The 24,544-nt window shown below is 41.8% G+C and overlaps 1 long non-coding RNA gene across 1 annotated transcript in view; it reads right to left on the reverse strand.

The window, feature by feature from the left end:
- Positions 1-2,842: 2,842 nt before the first annotated feature.
- The window catches only part of LOC306984943, a 35,478-nt gene continuing 13,776 nt past the window's right edge, over positions 2,843-24,544 (reverse strand). Inside the window, exon 3 of the long non-coding RNA XR_013794694.1 lies at positions 2,843-3,346. This is a non-coding gene — a long non-coding RNA (uncharacterized lncRNA). The remainder of the gene's footprint in view (positions 3,347-24,544) is intronic.

The following is a 24,544-nucleotide window of genomic DNA, read 5'->3' on the forward strand; positions in this document are numbered from 1 at the left end:
GGGGTTTATGTGGACTCGGTGACATAAGATGACACAAGTCCAGAAAAAGCTGAGCAGAGATTGAGCAAACAAACAGATTACACATTCCTTTTATAATTGATATGCTAAATCAAAACACATCTACATGGCAAGACACTTTTTAATCCAGTGAATATTTCTCAGGATGGTTATTTTTGAAAGCCACATATATCGGTTATCCTTTCTTTAAAGAAACGAAAATGATATGATTTACTCATTTACTCACCCCTCATGTTGTTCCAAACTTGTATGACTTTCTTTTTTGTAAACCAACAGTTTTGTTGACCACTGACTTCTGACATGAGGGTGAGTAAATGATGACAGAATATTCTTCTAATATTCAGAATAGTCTTTCATTTTTGGGTGAACTATCCCTAATATGGTTTTAAGGTATTCACAGCAACAGTAATTAACCTACAAAGATATGTTGATTTTGTCAATTTAATTAGAAAAATAGAATTCACAGTTAATGAAGTATAGTAGGTGTTTGAAAGCACAAAGGAAAAGCACAGTTAGATCCTAACATCTTTTATGCTTTCAACGAAAGTTCTGTCTGACATAAAGGTACAGAATAGTAATTCATGTGGGTTTTGGTATTCAGTTTCTCTCTCTTCACACAAGCACACACTCAAACAAGCAAATTACTGCCATTGTCCCTGAAGTCCCTCTTTCTTAAGAACTAATATATCTACAACTCAATCTTTGTTCACTGATGAGTTTCACAGAGGCTCCATGTAAGAGATGGTGGAATAAATTTTATAAAATATAAAATAATCTAAAAAATACCATCTAGATTTGCACTGATGAAGTTCAAACCTCAGAACTAAAGCTTTTGTTCTTCAGATTTCTGAAGAAATATGAATTAATCATGTTAAAATGCTTAATGATTAGGCCTATCTAGTCGGCACTTTCAGATGGAACACAGAATATGAAATGCTATGTCCAGATGATTGCCAAAGCTTCCAAGTGTAGCTCACAACCAGGTGTTCAAGAGAGTCAGCTGGTCGAGGGTGTCAAACTGTGATATAAAGACGTTTTTTTCCCGGCTTGATTGAGCCCTGATTTCCAAGGAGAGCTGTTCACTACAAGTGATTGAAACTTTCCTGAATCATTAATCTGAAGGATCTCTATATCTGGGGTCAATATATTTAGTAAGAAACTTGATGGTTACACTATAATTTATAGGCTTTATCTGTTTAGAATTATTGATATTTTAGCCCTTTTAGCATTCTTTTAATGTGAGACATATTTGCTTCTTTTAACCTGAAATCGTGTCAATTGTGCAACATAATTTGTTCAGTTTTTTTAATAATAATTGACATTTAAAATGTGTTACATTTAAAACATTTCCCAACACTGCTCAGCTTGACACATTTGGTGGGGGGGAAACAGCATACAAATGTGCAGTAATTAGGGAAAAGGAAAGTATAAAACTGGAACTGACATCACATTATTTGTCTATGGGGAAATGTTGAGAAAGAACAGAGGGCCAATGACTGAGCCCTGGGGGACACCCTGGGTAACAGTGGCAGCAAACAAGACGCTGCATGTCATTGCTGCCTTACATTCCTGAATCACATATGCAGGTAAAACCAGAATATGAATTATTGTAATGTGTTGTTTCAACCTTAAATTTCACTGTTGTTGGTGTTGTTATTTTCATATCAACAAGGTTTATGATGGGTGTCTATCCTCTGTTCTAAGTGTTTTTTCAGTTAAAAAAATATTTTTGGAACATTTAAGATTGCATACTTTTCAATATTTTGTATGATGTTTCCAAATTAAAAAGTCAAGACATCATTTTTCCTCTACAAGGGCTAAGACTTTAATATTTCCAGGCTGTCTTCCATTTTTTTCAGGCGGCTCATGCCTCATTTTTCCTTTTTTTGATGTTAAAGTAAACATCTTCAAACATGATCACACACCATTACTAATCCATAACACCCCTTCAATTTCTAGACATGGCAGGTAACAGATGCGTAAAATTGTGTATGCAACTGCCAAGATATCTGGCTTTTGTTGCTTTGTTTCACCCTGAGACACTAGAGATACACACTGTCTAGGCTTTACTAATCAATCCCAATTAACAAATAATTGATGGAATTGATAAATAGAGATAAGTGGATGCACCAAGAAGAATAACCCTTGTCCACAATTTAATGGTAAAATCATGTAAGACCTCACAAATTAAATGTAAATTAATGTAAAATTTCTCAAATTACATGTAAATGTAAAATAATATAAAACCATGAATCCATCATTTCAAAGAGTTGTGATGGCCAATCCAAAAGAAATAAGAATGGTTGGTCAAGGCCTGCTATATAGGACTTTCAAAGAAAGGGATACATTAATTTATGCTCAGGCCTTTTTGCTCACTCAAACAAATATTAGCACTTAGTTCATTGCAGTAATTTAGCCCTCCTGGCATCCATCAGGATTTGTGAACCTTGCCAAAACCAAGACAGCGATCTAGATTTACTGTGACCCCCATCAATTTGAACCCCATTTTATATGATGCACTTTATACTCGTTTCTGTGAGCATTTCATTATGTAAGAATAGAGGCAATGTGTTTTTCTCCGTTTGCTGTAGTACTTCACACCTCACTGCTTCATAAAAGCTGAACAAGGCTTCCACAGGGAATCGACCCATGTTTTATTCAGCATAATTGTAGACCTGGATGAACATTTTAGTTCATTAGTGTGGTTTGGCAGTGAATGTGCACAGCCCCAACTAATATTCATGTTTAAATGTTTCCATATGAAAACAGCACAACTTGTTCAATAAATAACATGACTGAATATAACAATATTTTTTTTTTCATTGCATTGTTTATTTTGTGTGAAATATTTAAGTATTTCAATTAGATTTAAGTTTGTTGCTTTGATTTCAATTTCAATATCCTGATTTGATTTAGTTTGATCTCGTAATGAAGGATGTTCTTTACATTGTGGAGGACGAGGAAGATGACAATAACGATATTACTTTAAAGTTATTTTTGGAAGTGGGGCTTTTTTTGCCTTTGATAGCACAGTGAAGAATAAAGAAGTTAAGCAATGAGTCCGCTGCGGCCTAATGGGTCCAGGCAGTTCACGTTGATGTTGTAATAGATATCGGCCTCCTCAAGGGCCTGTTTAACTCCAGCATAGTCGCCCTTCTCCACCGCCGTCAGGTAGGCTCGTTCCTTGGCAGACAGCTCAACCTCCGCCCTCACGATCTGCAGGGGGATGCGATCGCGGTACGGGGAGTTACTGGCCTTGTTGTAGTACAGCTGCGCCATGGGGTTTATGTGGACTCGGTGACATAAGATGACACAAGTCCAGAAAAAGCTGAGCAGAGATTGAGCAAACAAACAGATTACACATTCCTTTTATAATTGATATGCTAAATCAAAACACATCTACATGGCAAGACACTTTTTAATCCAGTGAATATTTCTCAGGATGGTTATTTTTGAAAGCCACATATATCGGTTATCCTTTCTTTAAAGAAACGAAAATGATATGATTTACTCATTTACTCACCCCTCATGTTGTTCCAAACTTGTATGACTTTCTTTTTTGTAAACCAACAGTTTTGTTGACCACTGACTTCTGACATGAGGGTGAGTAAATGATGACAGAATATTCTTCTAATATTCAGAATAGTCTTTCATTTTTGGGTGAACTATCCCTAATATGGTTTTAAGGTATTCACAGCAACAGTAATTAACCTACAAAGATATGTTGATTTTGTCAATTTAATTAGAAAAATAGAATTCACAGTTAATGAAGTATAGTAGGTGTTTGAAAGCACAAAGGAAAAGCACAGTTAGATCCTAACATCTTTTATGCTTTCAACGAAAGTTCTGTCTGACATAAAGGTACAGAATAGTAATTCATGTGGGTTTTGGTATTCAGTTTCTCTCTCTTCACACAAGCACACACTCAAACAAGCAAATTACTGCCATTGTCCCTGAAGTCCCTCTTTCTTAAGAACTAATATATCTACAACTCAATCTTTGTTCACTGATGAGTTTCACAGAGGCTCCATGTAAGAGATGGTGGAATAAATTTTATAAAATATAAAATAATCTAAAAAATACCATCTAGATTTGCACTGATGAAGTTCAAACCTCAGAACTAAAGCTTTTGTTCTTCAGATTTCTGAAGAAATATGAATTAATCATGTTAAAATGCTTAATGATTAGGCCTATCTAGTCGGCACTTTCAGATGGAACACAGAATATGAAATGCTATGTCCAGATGATTGCCAAAGCTTCCAAGTGTAGCTCACAACCAGGTGTTCAAGAGAGTCAGCTGGTCGAGGGTGTCAAACTGTGATATAAAGACGTTTTTTTCCCGGCTTGATTGAGCCCTGATTTCCAAGGAGAGCTGTTCACTACAAGTGATTGAAACTTTCCTGAATCATTAATCTGAAGGATCTCTATATCTGGGGTCAATATATTTAGTAAGAAACTTGATGGTTACACTATAATTTATAGGCTTTATCTGTTTAGAATTATTGATATTTTAGCCCTTTTAGCATTCTTTTAATGTGAGACATATTTGCTTCTTTTAACCTGAAATCGTGTCAATTGTGCAACATAATTTGTTCAGTTTTTTTAATAATAATTGACATTTAAAATGTGTTACATTTAAAACATTTCCCAACACTGCTCAGCTTGACACATTTGGTGGGGGGGAAACAGCATACAAATGTGCAGTAATTAGGGAAAAGGAAAGTATAAAACTGGAACTGACATCACATTATTTGTCTATGGGGAAATGTTGAGAAAGAACAGAGGGCCAATGACTGAGCCCTGGGGGACACCCTGGGTAACAGTGGCAGCAAACAAGACGCTGCATGTCATTGCTGCCTTACATTCCTGAATCACATATGCAGGTAAAACCAGAATATGAATTATTGTAATGTGTTGTTTCAACCTTAAATTTCACTGTTGTTGGTGTTGTTATTTTCATATCAACAAGGTTTATGATGGGTGTCTATCCTCTGTTCTAAGTGTTTTTTCAGTTAAAAAAATATTTTTGGAACATTTAAGATTGCATACTTTTCAATATTTTGTATGATGTTTCCAAATTAAAAAGTCAAGACATCATTTTTCCTCTACAAGGGCTAAGACTTTAATATTTCCAGGCTGTCTTCCATTTTTTTCAGGCGGCTCATGCCTCATTTTTCCTTTTTTTGATGTTAAAGTAAACATCTTCAAACATGATCACACACCATTACTAATCCATAACACCCCTTCAATTTCTAGACATGGCAGGTAACAGATGCGTAAAATTGTGTATGCAACTGCCAAGATATCTGGCTTTTGTTGCTTTGTTTCACCCTGAGACACTAGAGATACACACTGTCTAGGCTTTACTAATCAATCCCAATTAACAAATAATTGATGGAATTGATAAATAGAGATAAGTGGATGCACCAAGAAGAATAACCCTTGTCCACAATTTAATGGTAAAATCATGTAAGACCTCACAAATTAAATGTAAATTAATGTAAAATTTCTCAAATTACATGTAAATGTAAAATAATATAAAACCATGAATCCATCATTTCAAAGAGTTGTGATGGCCAATCCAAAAGAAATAAGAATGGTTGGTCAAGGCCTGCTATATAGGACTTTCAAAGAAAGGGATACATTAATTTATGCTCAGGCCTTTTTGCTCACTCAAACAAATATTAGCACTTAGTTCATTGCAGTAATTTAGCCCTCCTGGCATCCATCAGGATTTGTGAACCTTGCCAAAACCAAGACAGCGATCTAGATTTACTGTGACCCCCATCAATTTGAACCCCATTTTATATGATGCACTTTATACTCGTTTCTGTGAGCATTTCATTATGTAAGAATAGAGGCAATGTGTTTTTCTCCGTTTGCTGTAGTACTTCACACCTCACTGCTTCATAAAAGCTGAACAAGGCTTCCACAGGGAATCGACCCATGTTTTATTCAGCATAATTGTAGACCTGGATGAACATTTTAGTTCATTAGTGTGGTTTGGCAGTGAATGTGCACAGCCCCAACTAATATTCATGTTTAAATGTTTCCATATGAAAACAGCACAACTTGTTCAATAAATAACATGACTGAATATAACCATATATTTTTTTTCATTGCATTGTTTATTTTGTGTGAAATATTTAAGTATTTCAATTAGATTTAAGTTTGTTGCTTTGATTTCAATTTCAATATCCTGATTTGATTTCGTTTGATCTCGTAATGAAGGATGTTCTTTACATTGTGGAGGACGAGGAAGATGACAATAACGATATTACTTTAAAGTTATTTTTGGAAGTGGGGCTTTTTTTGCCTTTGATAGCACAGTGAAGAATAAATAAGTTAAGCAATGAGAGAGAAGAAGAGTTGGAGCCCCAAATGCACCCAAGATACTAAAACGACTCAAGATATCCCCTTCAATCTAGCCCTCAAAAAACCTGGAATTGCGTCATTCAAATAGTGCTATGCCCCATAATGTGAACAGCAACTTCAGTTAAAGCAACAGTGCTTTTTCACGAAACCAGTGCACTAAGAGTAGGGTATGTGTGTGGGTTTGGTTATAAAGGGAGTTAGAGATGGATGTTGTTGCTATTACTCATTTGAAACAAAAAGCAAAAGCAAAAATCTCTTGTGAGCCGTACAGACCTCTGCCTCCAGCTATAAACAGAGGCTGGGCTGTCTTTAAAAGATGAACTAGCCTAGCACTTTGATTCTGACATTGATAGAATGGCAGAACTCCACAGAGAAGAGAGAGAGAGAGAGTTAGAGAGCCATGAACGGCATCATACCCTCTGCAAGCTCAAAGAAACATCCCAGAGCGGTCGGTGTCATTGATTGTGTTCCATGAGCATCTGCTGGCATTTAGTGTGAACACATATTTAAGTTCACACTGATCTCCTGTGGCAGCTGTGTATTTTCTCTTAGTTTACTGCAGTGGATTGGTGATATTTTATATAGAAGTTTATAAATGTTAAGGCTTCTAGTTTTTCCAGCACTTGGATTTTTTCTCTCCATTGGACTGAATCATGTGCACCTGAAAATAGTTCAACGAATGGGTAGCCTATCCACAGATGTTTTTTTTCTTTCAAATTTTGTTTCAGATGTGGTTTGGTTCGGACATTGACATAAGATGCTTTAAAAAAAAATAATAATATCAACTATATGACAGGAATCATCATGATTAGCACCAGAAATTATTACTTTTACTTATTAAAGTTAACTGGCAATATTTGTATATATACAAATACAAACTGCCAATATTTGTAATATCTGGCGAAAAGTCCCCGGATGACCTACTACTTCCACTGAGATTCTAAAGTGTGCATATGATGGACACTTTACTATCCCATGAGGCCACGGGAGAGGATTTATGACTGGCAGTGAAGCGACGCAACTGACGAAGTTAGGTCACTCACATGATAATGACAACATGGCGAATGTAGTACATTCGGATTACATTCATACTACACACACTCTATATAGACCATATTTTTTAGCGGTTGAGAAGTACTTATTCGAAATAAGTACCTAAGAAAGTTTGTAATTTCTTCTTCTTCTTCTGAATTTAATGGCGGTTGGCAAACCAGCTTTGGTGCATTTCTGCCAACTACTGGTGGAGTGTGAAGTGTTGACGGACAATGGAAAGAAAAAAAAGAAAAAAAGAAATGTATTCTTCTAATCAAATGTGTTATCTTAAGATATTCAAATAAAGCAGAATTCACTTTTGAATTATTGTCCAGCAAGCTCTTTAATGTTAACCTTTTTAACCTTTAGCCTTAACCTCTTCTATGAGCTGAGATCGTTCTTCATTATAACCAGCACACTTTAAAAGAACATGTTCGACTGTTCCAGGTAATCCACATATGCTGCACAATCCTAATTATATTTACCAATTTTAAAAGGTGATTGATTCAAATCTGTGTGTCCAATACAAAGTCATGAAATTATTGTCATCCCTTCTTTTGCCAAAAACTCTCTCACATATCCTACTTCTTTTTTTATAAGTGTCTTCCCTTTCCTTCCTGTGTCCACAACTCTTGCCATCTATTCTTAATTGTCTTTTTAATTAAGCCCTTCATTTGAGCTTTCCACAGAGGGACATTAACATTTATTCTTGTATACTTTAAAGCCTTTGTTGCCAACTCATCTGCTATTTAATTTCCCGCAGTGCCACATGAGCAGGAATCCACAAAAAGATGACTTAAAATGTCCACGTGAGCATGCAAAATCTTTTAGCACCTGATGAAGGAGAGCATGTAAGTGAACAGGAGTGTAAGATATTAGTTGATATTGGATATTTAATTGAGGATCTTTGTTTCCTTTTATTCCTTTAATTTGGATTTAGATTACATCCAGTATTTCCATTATCTAGAAGTACCTAAATGGGATGGCATCAGTTATGACAAAAACACAACCCTTTTGATGATGTGATGAATGCTGTCCGTTAAAGAGAAAAAGAAAAGAAAACCCAGCTTGATATTTTATATTCTCTCTTTATACATTTCAATTGATTGTATAACCGCATGAATATCAATCTGTCTCGAATGCATCTTGCATCACATTTATTTTTGGCTTTTTAATAATCAGATATAAGTATGACTAAGTGTAAATGTGATGGAAAATAAAGATCAGATGCCATCGAGCCAGTTACTGTACTGTTTTTGTAATGTATTACTGTAAATATCAGTTCTGTGAGGCCAGCTAAATACATATTTGTTGTATGTTAGTGATTAACATACTACACTTTGTTAGTGATATAGATTAAAAAAAATGTGGAGGCTAAAATTGATCTTGATATATGACAACAAATGGGTGAGATGACAAATGTTATATTGTTGTATAACAATGTGAGAAACATATAGATAATGAACCTTGACAGAGATCAGAACATCATGTACTGGATACCATTTTTTTTGGATACAATGTACCATAGAGAAAGGCCTACATGAGTTCGATTCAACCATATCACAACCTTTGAATAAGGGCTGCACAGTTAATAGTTTCCAAACCATGGCCATTTCTGCAGTGAAGCAAAACTGATTGAAAATATGAGTGAGGGCTGCTGCAATGATAAGAGCAGATAAGGGGAACTGGACCAAGACCATCAGACCAAGCAGGTTTTTCGAAATTCTGTTCACATTGTTACAACATATTTGTTATACCGTCATGTATTCCCTGTGTGTTCATGGACTCTTTTGTTATTTCCTGTCTTGCGCCATGTTTTAAAGTTCTTTGTAGTTTTTCCCCAGGTGTTTCCCATTTACCACGTCCACTTGTTATCTTAAGTTAGTCTTCCCTGTGTATACAGTATATAGTGCACTTGTGTTTTGTTAGTTGTTGTGGCTGTTATGTGTGGTGTTTCCTTGTGTGACTTGTTCCTAGTGTTTCCCTATGTGTTTTATTAAAGTATTTCTGCATTTAGATCCGCTACCCTGCCTGATCATTCACACCTACGTGACAGAATGACTAACCAAAAATGGATCAAACAGGGAGTAACCACGACCCTGTGAGAGTGATTTGGCCAGTCCATAGAAAGGCCAGTCCATAGAAAATTACGTGTAGGAGTTTTTGGCTTGCTGCCATCTCGTGCCATTAGAGGACACCCAGCAAATGGACTGTTTTTGAGCGGGCTCGATGACAACATTGCCCAACAGATGCCGGAGGAATATACCGGCTGGAGCCTGGCTCAGTATATTGACCTCGCTTTGCGGCTGTGTTGATCTCCCTAAACTGTGGGGGAAGTGGAGGAGGATCCACCCTTTAAACAATTTTTTTGAGGGGGCTATACGGCCCAAGCTTCGACGGCCGCTGTGACTGCAGACGTCACCATCTGCCGGTACCATTCCGACCGCTGGACCCATCTCGTGTCGGAGAAGACTGATGCCCAGTGTGGCGGATCCGCCGCTGACATCGGTGCGAGTTGCAGGCATCCCGAGAACTTTGCTAGTCTCAGCACTATCAAGCCCGCCAGCTGCAGCGCTGCCTATCTCAGAGGTAGGTTTATTGGCCACTGTTCTCCCTGTGAGGGCTGCCACCATTTTGTGTGTTTAATGCTGGGCGTACACCAAAGGATTTTCACAGTCCCAGACTAAAGACCGGCAGTCTTTAGGAATCTTACTGGAGTCTCGGCGCGCTCCCGTCGTCTCGATCGTTAAATGTGAGGGGATAATCTGCAGTCGGCGACCCGATTTATGCCAGTCTTTCTCTAGTCTTTCATATCAAACATGTTTGATATTATCGCAAGTCCTAGCGTAGTCATAGTGACGGAAACAGGAAGCCATCAGTCACAAAGAAACATGTCGACGGACGTGGAAACACAACGAGCGCCAAGTAGGCGAAAATGGACCGTGGATAAAGAGGAGCGCCTTGTTGAGCACGCAAATGCGTCTCTATAGCACGCAGTGTGTTTATCGTGCAATTTAAATACGCGAAAATGAGATTTTACGTGGATATGATACGCAGTTTTGCGCGTGCATATGATACGCACTTTATTGCGTGATATACACACGCACCCCACACCACTAATCCTACCCAAGCGTATAATACATACACACACCCCACCCTAAACCTACCCATGTGCTATCCATGCGTATACTATGCACGTAAAAACTCATTTTCGCGTATATATTACACGATAAACACACTGCGTGCTTTAAAATTATACCCTTTCAAGACATTTAGTTCAAACTATTGTTCTCATCATATAATGATATAGATTCATAACCCCCATATACAGTCATGTGAAAAAGTTAGGTCATCCCATTAAATAGTCAACTCTTTATTAAGAGATGTTCACATAATGTCTAATTTGATTTTTTTTTCCTGGAAAAGAAAGTGATTTATTGTAATTAAACAATATAAATTAACATATTTTTACTCATCAAACAAAAAATATGCATAAAAATGCCTATTTGAATGGAGGAAAAAATTTGTTGTAGTCTTGTAAATAGTGTCACTACAAGATTCAGTGTTTGTCAAATCTTTAGTCTGAGACTGTGAGTCTGTGAAAGCAAGTCTTTAGATGTGAGCTGATAATCTTATAAAGTCTTTTCTGAATCTTTTCAAAGTCTTTAGGTGTACAGAAGGCATTAGATACACACACCACGCCTGTTTCTCCAGAGGTGGCGGCATTCTCTGAACTCACTGTTTCTCCTGATGCCTCTGTTACGGCCGCAGGTGCCGTGTCTGAACTGTCTGTGCCCCCTGTGCCTTTTCTGAAATTTCAGTTTGCCTTGACACGACCGCAGAGGTCGTATCTGAACTTCCTGTTTGTATCGACCATAGCCTGTAAAAAAAGTTGTGAGACGCTCCTTCGCTCTCTTCCATTGGTGAGAAGTGAAGCCGCCAGTGTCCCGATATGACTGACATCTTGGGACCTGAGTCTGCACAGTAGGGATCTCGGGACCTGAGTCTGCACAGTAGTGATCTCGGGACCTGAGTCTGCACAGTAGGGATCTCGGGACCTGAGTCTGCACAGTAGTGATCTCGGGACCTGAGTCTGCACAGTAGTGATCTCGGGACCTGAGTCTGCACAGTAGTGATCTCGGGACCTGAGTCTGCACAGTAGTGATCTCGGGACCTGAGTCTGTGCCGTAGTGATCTCGGGACCTGAGTCTGCACAGTAGTGATCTCGGGACCTGAGTCTGCACAGTAGTGATCTCGGGATCTGAGTCTGCACAGTAGTGATCTCGGGCTCTGAGTCTGTGCCGTAGTGAGCAGGAAGTAAAGCCGCAAAATCAAGGCTCCGCCCTCAGTCTCACAGAATCAATCGCAAGCACACGCTCAATAAAATGGGGAGGCAAGGTTTATAACCTATACTAGGACGCTTTGGCTTCACTTTTCAGGGCTTGTGCGGCACGCTTGGTATCGACGCAACTGTAGGGGTCGTATCGGAACTTCCTGTCTATATCGACTGTAGAGGTCGTTTCTGAACTTCCTGTCTATATCGACTGTAGAGGTCGTTTCTGAACTTCCTGTCTATATCGACTGTAGAGGTCGTTTCTGAACTTCCTTGTCTATATCGACGCAACTGTAGAGGTCGTTTCTGAACTTCCTGTCTATATCGACTGTAGAGGTCGTTTCTGAACTTCCTGTCTATATCGACTGTAGAGGTCGTTTCTGAACTTCCTTGTCTATATCGACGCAACTGTAGAGGTCGTTTCTGAACTTCCTGTCTATATCGACGCGACTATAGAGGTCGTTTCTGAACTTCCTGTCTGCATCGACGCGACTATAGAGGTAATTTCTGAACTTCCTGTCTGCATCGACGCGACTATAGAGGTCGTTTCTGAACTTCCTGTCTGCATCGACGCGACTATAGAGGTAATTTCTGAACTTCCTGTCTGCATCGACGCGACTGTAGAGGTCGTTTCTGAACTTCCTGTCTATATCGACGCGACTATAGAGGTCGTTTCTGAACTTCATGTCTGCATCGACGCGACTATAGAGGTCATTTCTGAACTTCCTGTCAGCATCGACGCGACTATAGAGGTCGTTTCTGAACTTCCTGTCTATATAGACGCGACTGTAGAGGTCGTTTCTGAACTTCCTGTTGTCAGCACACAAGTCGCAGACTCAACTGTGCTGATTTGAGCACTTTTATTTATGAAAAATAGCACGTCCAACCACACTCAATGGCCCTGTCCTAAATGTCACACTTCACATGTATGGCCACAACGTGCACAAAAACACGAAGTCCACGAGACTGTAGGGTGTCCCATTTGTCATTTCAGGTTTTAGAAGGGTGCTCACGAGTGCCCCCTTTGCGCTTGATATGTTCCCTCGATGCGCACCTTAGTAGAGCCTGCACTGGGGCGAGCTCTGCAGAAGACTTCTACTCAACAGTCAAAACACTTTGTGTCACGAAAGAATGGACCCTAAATGCACCCTAAATGCCATTTAGGGTGCCATTTAGGACAGGGCCAGTGACACTACTTTGAAAGGTCTTGCGTGCTCAACTGTATGCAGAACACCGAAAAATAAAGTGCACCTGGTCCTTTACATGTCAGGATTGTGTGGCTTTCAGAAAGGTAGCCACAGAAACGCAGACAGCATTAGTTTAGTTGGTATTAGGGAAAAGCTTCAGCTGGACATAACACTGAATGCGTTTTTGAGACCGGAGCCCACACACGGCACAGACATTCAGTTCGAAACGCTAATTAGGGACAGGCAGCTGTTTACTAGAGTGTGGGTGAGCCGGTTAGCAATTCCACAGGATAGAAATCCAACCCCCCCTTCTGTACTGATTGTTGTTAACCCTATAGAGCCGACCTGCGTCACAATCACTGCTGTTTTTCACAGAGATTTCAATGGTGGACGAGAGGGCTTGTCTATGTAAAACCTGAGCGCCACTTTGTTAAAATGACAAGACGGTTCCCGCCACAGAACAGGGTCGTTAACCAGACTGGCCTTATTCAATTGGTTTAAGGATATACTGACATCAGGATGCAGCTGACAGCATGCAGGTGATGTCAGATGGTTGGTTGGAATATTTCCTCTGGGATACAATAGGATCATTTTGGGGCCTATATGTCCCTTAGCTGACACTAATAGGATCCCAGGAGGCATCACAGTACCATTATCTGTCATCAGTACCACTGTACCATAAAATTACAGAGATTTGTTCACTAATGTGACTACTACACTAAACACAAAAACAAGAGGAATGAATTCAGAATGGCATACAACTATTATAAGTGGAATACCCTGGATGAAATATTGCATACCATAATGCAATGCACTCAACTCAACCTTGTTTTTCCAGTGAGATAAATGACATATTTTATGAATTTTTAAAATAATGTCTTTCTATGATTATAGTGATCCTGCTTACATATGTATATATATATATATATATATATATAAATCATATTTTTTTCTGAAATGATAGCCTATCACCAGTGTTATTTGAAAACAATATTGGAAAATGTATCTTCATATATCTTCAATGTAATGCATCTCACGGTTTAACATACACTAATATTCTATTTTAAACATAGCGGCAAATATAGTAATATTTGTTCAGAGCTGTCCTTTGAATTCATTAGGAGCCCTCCACTAGTGTATACGGGTGCACCATTTCCGGTTGTGTTAGAAAAGGCTTAATAATTTTAATGCATGCACTATTAACAGTAATGATCCACTTATCAAGCACACTGAGTTATAATTGAGCATTTGTGTCTGCACCCTGTTGCTGTGTTTTACAGTTTCACGTTTAGGAGATATTCATGGAAACCTTTCATATGGAGAACGGAACAAAAACAATGCTATTAACTCTTGGTAAAAAGCAGGTGAAAAATGAAGTGTCTTTGTTCAGGAATGATCTCTGACCCACATGATGTTATATAATAATAGAATTGCGAAAGCAGCATTAAATTGTATTTACACATAAGTTGACCGAAGCGTGAAACATAAAAAATGAAGTCAAGAACATCAGAGCACACCTGTGACCAGCATGCCGGTAACCTACATAATGCTGAACTATTTTCATGCCTGATAATATTTTCACTTTAAATTAAACCTTCAAAACATCCACTACTACTTTTTTAATGGCGTCAAGAAATCTTGATGTTTTCCTTATTGACTACATTGTCAGGATATGATGCTTTGTGCTAAAAATATTTGTTGTTGTTTTCTGATTTTTAAAATAACTTTATTTAAAAATGTTGCTTACAATAATAAATCATACTTCTGAATATCAAAAACCAATTACAAAATTTTACATTTAAATTTAATTAATTCATTTAGAATATATTTATTTTAGTTTATCATTTTAATTTTTAAATGAAATAGTTTTATTTTAATGCCAAATATATGTTTATATTTTTTGAATGAATTATGATTATTATTACATTTTATTGGCTGATTGATACAGGGTTGAAGGATATCTAATATCTACCCTTAGTCAATATTTTTTGTGCTATATAGTTAAAACATTTGAAATATTAGAATACTTTTTGTTGATCCATGTCCATTTAAATGTGGAAATGTTACAATTTAACAGGTTTGAATAAAGAATGAAGGAAAAAGACAAATTCACAGATTTTCTATAAAATTTGTATAAAGCAAATTATTTTACAGTGCCCGTAACCAAACCCTAACCCAAACCCTATAGTGAGTAGGCTACATGTTGTTAATTAATATTATTCAGTACATTTTTGTGTAATTATTACACTGTAACAATGACACCTTAAAAAAGTGAAACAAAAATTCCTCTCAAATTTACTTTCAATTCTATTTAGCCCACTCTAAAAAGTAATTCAGGGGACCTGTTAGCACAACTTTAATAAATGCATGGGTGCAAGTTAAAAATTTAAATGTATTGTTTTAATTAAACATTTTACATTGCAAACATTATTTTGTAAAGTTCTGTTAACATAATAATGTTGATCATTAAATCAACTTAATATCGTCTGTAATTTATCTGCTTTTTTTTTATTAGGTTGTAGTAACAAGGAAATTGTCTTGATAATTTCGGAAAAAATTCTAGTTCCCAGCATGCTTTGCATATGACTGGATAAGGAGAATAAATGTTGAAATTGAGTGTTTTTAGTGAAGGAAAAGACCTATTAATGTTTAATACTGTTATGTTTGACATTTAATAGAGTTTATGTGGTTACCATTGTGCTGAAGAGTAGATACATGAAGGTAAACACAACATTGATTCTATAAGCAATGACTTAAATCAATATCTTACTTGTTCATTAAATATGCATGTTAAATAAGTTATGTTAGCACGTGCTATGATAGCTGCTGATTTGAACTGAAATAGTTAAGATGAATTGGTTCCAGGGCTACAACTCTGGAAGTTGGATCGACTTAATTTTTTTGAGTTATCAACTTAAAAATGTGTGTTTTTGCTAATGTAGTAACTCAATGTAGCTTGTTGGTTGAATGTAAATTCACTCAATGTAACTAAAAAACACTCTAAAACAGTTGCGTTAATTTCTTTTGTTGAGCCAACACGTTCTTTTTTTGAGTGTATTTAAATGTAATGGTTATGAATGAGGACATGCAAACTGTCTGATATTCCCATGAAACATTTCATATATATATATATATATATATAGTTCAGTGTCCTGTTAATTATATCAGAAGCAAGTCATGGCGACACATGGTACCGTTTCGTGAGGACAGGCCATCAAACATCGCTGTGGGAGATTCATTAAAGCCTTAATAACCTGTTGACAGTCGCAGACGGCTGCCACACTTAAATGTGCTTGTGTGCTTCGACAACAGAGTGTTTTTTCTAAGATATTGCTTAACCATTTTCTGAATGCTTCAATAGCAGCTATCAGTATAGAAACCCTTTCTACAAATCAGTTTTGCAGTCAATTTTCGAAAAGAGCCACTCATTGGTATAAACTGTTCATTCTCATCCTTTATGATAACATTTTCTTGATACATTCTCGCATCTTCCTTCTGTGTCAACCCTGTTCGAAGTAACCGATAGTAGCCAATACATTTGATGTGTATACTGATGTTTTTTTCAACCCACTGATCTTACTGCACCTTCAGCAACATGTTGAAATTCTCATACTTTTCCAAATTATTAAATTTGTTCCACATGCAAAATTAGGAATGCGCACTCACCGGGCATCATCTGGCTTACATGTTTTGTCTCTTCAATCTCACAGGCGAATTTCAAGAATAATCTGTCTTCAAGCCTGCTGGCATTGCGCCTGGTCGTTTGCTCCGTAGGAGAACCATTGAGCGGTATTAAGCCCACCTCAGGGACTCCATTGATGGGTCACAGTGGAAAAGGCTCCGGCGTGTGGTTTCCAGCTGTTCGCTTTGATCCGGATTCAGCCCACCCTGATGAGCAGCAATTCAACACATCTCACCAGGTGAAAGCGCAGGAAAAGAACTAATCGATGCAGAAAAAAGGATCATTCCAGGTTTTCAGTGCCTCAATGTGTTTTGCAGTCGTTCCCTGTGTCCATCGAGGTTCACAGCCCCCTTATCGGTGGTGCGAGGGTACGGGGGCTTGGCATGCGCTTGCCTGCGTTGTCATGGTTGCGGGATGGAGTGTCGTCTTCAGCCCCTGCTCTACCTCAGTCTGCCTCTGTGCCGCTCTGACTAGCTGTTCTCTCTCTTTTCTATCTTACCCTCCTCTCTGTCTCCATCCCTCCCTCCCTCTTGCAGCATCCCCCCCAATTCCCCTTCCCCATTCTCTCTCCCCTCCTCTTCGGCACCCAGGTTGTTTTTTGGTTGCTGTCATCTCAAATCCTGCCTATCTCCTTCTTCGTCTTGAAGAGCTTCGAGTGTTTCTCTGTTTCTCCCCTGACATGAATGTGTTGGTGTTTCTCTCCTGGGCACTTCGTTTTGCTCGCTGGGAATGACAGGACTAGTGCAGGTGCTTGGTTGGCGACAGCTCAGCCCACTGGAGAACCAGGCAGATGTGTGGCGCTCAGCGCTGCGGTACGTGCACACACATCATGATTTTGTTACATTTCTCCATGGCTCACATTATAGTCTCAGCCTCAGATTACACACCCAAAGTCTGGTCACTTTTGCTACTTCCGTTTCATCCCATAAAGCCATTTCGTGTTTTTTGGTAAAGGCATTTAGGCCCTGTTTACACCTGGTATTAAGATGCGTTTTGGTCGATCGGATCACTAGTGGACGACACTAAGTACAGGTGTAAACGGGGTCTAAAACGTTTTGAGCTTGTTCACTTTCGACCACCTCCAGAGGGAGTCTTTCGTAGTGTAAACGTGCATGTGGTCAAATACGTTCAAACAGCCACAAAAGACAGCCTTCTCTCCGCCCACTGACGTAAACATTATGGGAAGCGCACTAGCCAGACGGGATTTTAACTTTTTCAGCTGAAGACCCAAGCATTTTTGAAGATGAAAAACCAAGGAGAATGTTCTCTTACCATTCCTGATTTATAACACTCACTCACAGTGTTCGGTGTGATCCTGTGGCAGTCAGAGCTGAAACGAAAGCTGATGCTATGCGTATGTTTTTCCGTCGCCCGTGCGTTCATACTGTATGTAAATTGCTCAAGCTTATTTCGTCCATTAGATCAAAAGATCTGAAAAACGAAGAAATCAGGACAGAAGTGGTTGAAAGTGGACAAAAGAGACGGATTAAAACTCAAGATGTAAATGGGAATGTGTCTCCTTTGTCTATAGTGATCTGATAAACCAAAACGGATCTTAATACTATAAACAGGGCCTTAGTAGCAACAAAACTAGGCATCATCAGTGTGAGATTTATCCGCCCTAATTGGCAATAAAAACAAAAATGTATGAAATGTATAACTATTCTTCCCAAACTATTTAATCCTGTTTCTACTGTCCATTAAGGTCATGACACCAAGCCAATTGTCAGCTGTCAGTCAAAGTTGGGCCATCGTTGAGTATCTGTCAGCTCAGTTTTTGCAGCACTAAAAGGACCCCATTGGTGGATTTTTGGCCAATTAGGCTTGCTAAAGGGATAGTAGTTCACCCCAAAATGTTGTCATTACTTACTCAGTTGACGGTAAGCATTGACTTCCATAGTAGGAAAAATTATACTATGGAAATCAATGGCTACCGTCAACATTCTTCAAAATATCTTCTTTTGTCTTTAGCAGTAGAAAGAAACTCATACAGGTTTGGAACAACTTGAGGGTGAGTATATTATGACAGAATTGTGGGCAGTGCAGTCAACCAAAGTCAAAAGGCACACATAAAAGGCTCTTCTAATTTTACATCATCTTACCTGGGCATTCCCATACGCAAATATTTTCAAAACGAAATAACCGTTTGGAATCGTTTGGACTGTTCGTCTTTCTTTGTCGCTAGTTCTCTGATGTGGGTTTGGTGTGTCACAGGCTTAAAAAAAGAATACATGAATTTCACATGTGCAAATTAACAAATGGCAAATAAGGCCCATTCACACCTAGAACACTACACAACTTTTGTCCAGATTTTTGCAGTCTAGACAAGTTGATGCTAGTTGCCGAAAGTCTAGTCTGCAGATATTTGGCAGTCAGATGATGGACACAGACTACATAGCATCAAACTATGATTCCATCAAGTCAGAGGATATCAAACATGATTTGATATTTTGAGCTTATTTTAGAACACATTATTTTAATTTGTCATAGGTTTCCTAGCAACAATGTTCATTTTTTTCTGCATGAGTTTGTTGTGTTCTGAACGACTTAAAAGTCTGGTATTTTGTGATGCCCAGGTTTTCTGCTGCTTTAAATCCCCAATCTCTTTAATGTGGATTCGGATTCTTTTAATCGTTCATCAGCTGAAAAAAAACAAAACATTTATCATCCACTTCATGTGGTCACAAATGATCTGAGTTATGATGATTCATTAAAACGTACTCGGTTACTAACGTAACCTCGGTTCTCTCTAGGAGAGGGAACGAGTACTGCGTCGAAGAACGCTACGGGAAAGATATTTCTTTGTCGAGATTGAAGCCAAAAATTAATCCTTAATTTTGTAATATTGTAAAACGTTTTTCTGAAGCATACAACCTAGGCGGAGCAATACAGCTCACCCATTGGCTGCTCTGCCAGAAAAGCACAGCCTATGCGAGGCCAGGACGCTGACCAATGAGGGCGCTTCGCACCCTTCTGCGTCACCTCCCGCCCAAACAGGCGTGGCCTAGGCCTATAAATACGAGCATAGCTGTCTAACACGCCGATTTTCGTCAATGAAGCGACGCAGCGTGGACACGCACGGCATGAGACGCAGTACTCGTTCCCTCTCCTAGAGAGAACCGAGGTTACGTTAGTAACCGAGTACGTTCTCTTACGTAGAGTTCTCTCGTACTGCGTCGAAGAACGCTACGGGAACCCTATGCAAACCGCCGTGCGTGTTCTTGGATCGACACAGACACCTAAGGGCGCGCGCGCCCTGGTATACAAGCGCCTACCCCAAGAAGTATAGGGAGAGCGGCTAAAATAGCATCATCCCTTATAGTAGTGCCTCTTAAGGCATAATAGCATATATATGTAAATATAGATATATATGAAGGGTAATAGCATGCTCATGGGACACATTGTCAGTGAGTGATGCTTAAACATTGAAGTGACCTGGGCCGCAGCGCGGGGCAGGAACACTTATACATATTAGACATTGAAGTGACCTGGGCCGCAGCGCGGGGCAGGAGCACTTGTACATATTACCATTGAAGTGACCTGGGCCGCAGTGCGGGGCAGGAACACTTATACATAGTCTTCTAGACCGAGAGCAGTTTAGCCTGCAACGCAGGAACCTCTAGGTTATAGAACCTAATAAATGTAGACGGGGAGGCCCAGCCTGCCGCCATACAGATATCATGTAACGAGATTCCGCTATACCAAGCCCATGAAGAGGCCATGCCTCTCGTGGAATGTGCTCTGATGCCCAAAGGGCATTCCAAGCCTCTAGATGCGTAGGCTAGCGCAATGGCGTCTACTACCCATCGAGACAGACTCTGTTTCGTTGCGGCTCGTCCCTTGGAGCGCCCGCTGAACGAAACGAAGAGCTGCTCCGTCTGTCGAAAAACAGCGGAGCGGGACACGTAAGCTCTTAATGCCCTGACCGGGCAAAGGGAGCTATTTCCGTCCTCTGAGGCCGGCAGGGCCGACAGGGAGATGACCTGAGCCCTGAACGGTGTGTTGAGGGACTTAGGCACGTACCCATGCTTCGGTTTCAATACGACTATAGAGTCGTTTGGCCCGAACTCCATACAAGAAGCTCTCACTGAGAGCGCTTGCAAGTCTCCCACACGCTTCACTGAAGCGAGAGCCAAAAGAAACACGGTCTTGAGAGACAGGTGTTTCATGTCAACTGAGTGAATAGGCTCGAAAGGGGTCCCTTTCATAGCGTTCAACACTGTAGAAAGGTCCCAAATGGGGACTGAAGGAGGCCTTGGAGGGTTTAACCTCCTGGCGCCTCTCAGGAAGCGGACCACCAGGTCGTTCCTGCCCAGTGAACGGCCAAGCGTTGGATTAACGAACGCTGATATGGCAGCCACATAGACTTTGAGCGTGGATGGGGTTCTTCCCTTATCCAATAGCTCTTGCAAGAAGGAGAGAATCTCCGGTTCTCCACACTGAAGTGGTGACAGACCTTGATCTGAACACCATCCAGAGAACACCGACCATTTGGAAGCGTAGAGCCGTCTAGTAGACGGAGCCCTAGCTTGTTCGATCGTGTCTAACACTCCTCTTGGGAGGTTAGCGGGTACCCGTTTATGGCCCATACGTGTAGGGACCAAAGTTCGGGGTGAGGATGCAGAATCGAGCCCTTGGCCTGTGAGAGGAGGTCTCTCCTCACTGGAATCGGCCACGGGGCAGTACTTTTCAGTCGCATCAAAGCTGGGAACCAGGTCTGATTCGTCCAGAATGGAGCAACTAGCAGTACTGAGCATCCGCTCTCCTTGATACGCTCCAGCACTTGAGGCAGGAGTGAGACAGGAGGAAAAGCATAGAGCGGGCGGCGGGGCCAGACTCTGGCCAGCGCGTTCGCGCTCTTCGAAAAGAATTCTGGGCAATGAGCGTTTTCCTGGTTTGCAAACAGGTCTATTTCCGCTCTGCCGAACGTTTTCCACAGCAGACGCACTGTCTGTGTGTGTAGGGACCACTCTCCCGTGGGAACGTTGTTCCGTGAGAGTCTGTCCGGGCCTACGTTCAAGTGGCCTGGCACGTGCATTGCTCTTAACGAGCGCAGGTTGTGCTGGGCCCACACCAGTATGCGTTCCGCTAACCTGAATAGGTTCCGGGATCTCACGCCACCCTGGCGGTTTATGTAGGCTACTACCGACATGTTGTCCGAGCGGACCAGGACGTGGTGTCCTTTTATCCGGGGACAGAAGCGCCTCAGCGCAAAGTCCACTGCCATCATTTCCAGGCAGTTTATGTGCGGTAGTTCGGCTCGCTCTGACCACTGGCCAAAGAGCGGACTGCCGTCGAGCAGTGCTCCCCAGCCTGAGGTGGACGCGTCCGTGGACACCACCTTCAGGCTCGAGGAAGTCCCCAGGCTTACACCTGACCGGTACCAGTCTGACGCTCTCCATGGTGTCAGGGCTGAAATGCATTCCTGAGTGACCTTGAGGCGATAACGACCGTGTAGCCATGCTCGGCGCGGTACGCGCGCTCTCAACCAGAACTGTAGTGGGCGCATGCGCAGCAGGCCCAACTGCAGCACTGTTGAGGCTGAGGCCATGAGGCCCAGCATTTTCTGAAATCTCCTGAGTGGCACTATGTGGCCGCTGAGGAAGGATTTCGCCATTTGCAGGGTATTTCGCCTGCGCTGTGATGACAGCTGTCCAAATAGTTCAGAATTCGAACGCCCCGGAGTCTCAGGGGTGCCAGCGCCGCGTCCATGCACACTGTAAATGTACGAGGTGCTAGGGATAGGCCGAATGGCAGGACTGTGTACTGATATGCCCGGCCCTCGAAGGCGAATCTCAAAAATCGCCTGTGACGTGACGCAATTTGTATGTGAAAATACGCGTCTTTCAGATCTATTGCCATAAACCAGTCTCCTCGGCGAATTTGCGCGAGGATACTTCTGGTCGTGAGCATTCTGAACTTCCGCTTTGCAAGCGTTTTGTTCAGACGCCTTAGATCTAAAATGGGTCTGAGACCCCCGTCTTTCTTCGGTACCAGGAAATATCTGCTGTACAGGCCCCCTTCGCTCTGAGCTTGAGATAAAGGCTCTATGGCCCCTTTGCTCAATAGCTTCGCTATTTCGGCTCGAAGTAGATGTGCTACTTCTGTTTTTACCGTGGTTTCGACTTTTTCCGTGAAACGGGGAGGGCGTCGATAAAACTGTAGCGAATAGCCTCTTTTTATAGTCTCTAGCACCCATTCTGAAACCCCGGGTAGTCCTTCCCATGCATCTGCACGTGTGACTAGGGGTTGAATGTAATCTGGGCTCTGGTCGCGAAATGGCGGCGACACGAGAGCAACCATGTGCTGTGACATGGACGCCGTGGCGTCTGAGGCGAGGGACATGTTTAACACAGTATGCGTCCCGCGCGCGCTCGACTCTCTGAGTTGAGAGAGAGCACGCGGGGCGAGCCCTACGGGGCTCGTTATGTTTGTGAATAAACGTGGGCGCTTGGTGGCGGGCACATTTATAACACCGGGGACACTGTGTTTGTGTACTGACTGACCGTTCGTTAGTTTCGTTTTTACAGAAACCGCGGAACGTGCAGTGTGTAGTGGTTGTGGGCACTGGACAGTGGGCACGCTCACTACACGTAAAGCACAATCGGTGTGAGCCGATTTTATGTGTGCAAACCCTGTGTTGAACGGGGCTGTGCTTGTGTGAATGAATGGGCACTGGGTGGGCATTGCAGTTACACACATAACACCATCGGCCTTGGCCGGAACACCAGAAATTAAACTCTTTTTTAGATTTATCTGGGTCGCCGTGAAAACGGCGTTTGTGTGCAGGCAAACGGGCTTTACGGCCGGTTTGTTGGCTGCTGAGTACACTGGTACAAACGCGGAACTTAGGGCTGTACAAGCGGGAATCTTTGGTGGAAGTCCGGCCGCAGCGGGACCCGAACACCGTCTTTTTCCTAGCAGGGCTAGGATGGCGCCGAGGCCTCGGGCTTGATTGAAATCTTGGGCCGAGGACCACGCGGTGGCGGGCGGCGTCCGGCGGAGCGAGACCGTGGTCTCTCTCGGGCCTGTTGCTGCTGGGCCGGTGCGGCGGGCGCGGGGCGCTGCTGAGTTCGGGCAGGCGGCTGTTTAGGGCGGCCTGTTGCGGAACTGGAGCGCTTTGGCAGGAAATGTCTCATGGCCTGCGAAGTTTTCTGTACCTCGGCGAATCGGTCCGCGAAGTCCTTCACGGAGGATCCGAAGAGGCCAGCCGGTGAAATGGGGGCGTCGAGAAACGCAGAGCGCTCGGATTCCGCCATTTCAGAGAGAGTCAGCCATAAATGTCTCTCGGAAACAGTAGCTGTGGCCATAATCCTGCCGATGGCGTGTGCGGCGGACTTTGTAGCGCGAAGAGCTAAGTCTGTGGCGCTACGCAAGTCCGGAACACTGATCGCGCCCGGGCCTTCCTCGTCTAGCTTGCAGAGGAGGTTGGCCTGGTGGATTTGGAGCACCGCCATGGTGTGCAGCGCCGATGCAGCTTGTCCGGCGGCGGAATACACGCGACCGTTCAGAGCTGACGACGTGCGGCAAGCTTTGGATGGTAGGACTTCCTTAGCCCGCCGTCCAGCAGAGGGTGGGCAAAGGTGAGTCGCTACCGCCTCCTCGACCGGAGGGAGAGCGTGGTAGCCTCTGTCTCGAGCACCGTCCACTACGGAGAATGCTGGCGAGGCAGAAGTACGTACTCTGGCTGAAAATGGCGCCTTCCACGATTTCGCTACCTCTTCGTGAAGCTCAGGAAGAAACGGTGCGTGTCTGGAGGGGGGCGCAGCGCGGTCTCCAGAGAGGAAGCGTCCATCCAGCCGGTTGAGTGCAGGTTGTTCGGGCGTCGACCAATCGAGGCCGAGGCTCGACACGGCCTGTGTGAGCAGACGCATCAGTTCTGCCTCGATGCTGATCTTCCCTCCTCTGCGCTCTCGA

The sequence above is a fragment of the Phoxinus phoxinus genome, assembly GCF_949152265.1.
Source record: "Phoxinus phoxinus genome assembly, chromosome: 17".
In the NCBI taxonomy this organism is placed as follows: domain Eukaryota; kingdom Metazoa; phylum Chordata; class Actinopteri; order Cypriniformes; family Leuciscidae; genus Phoxinus; species Phoxinus phoxinus.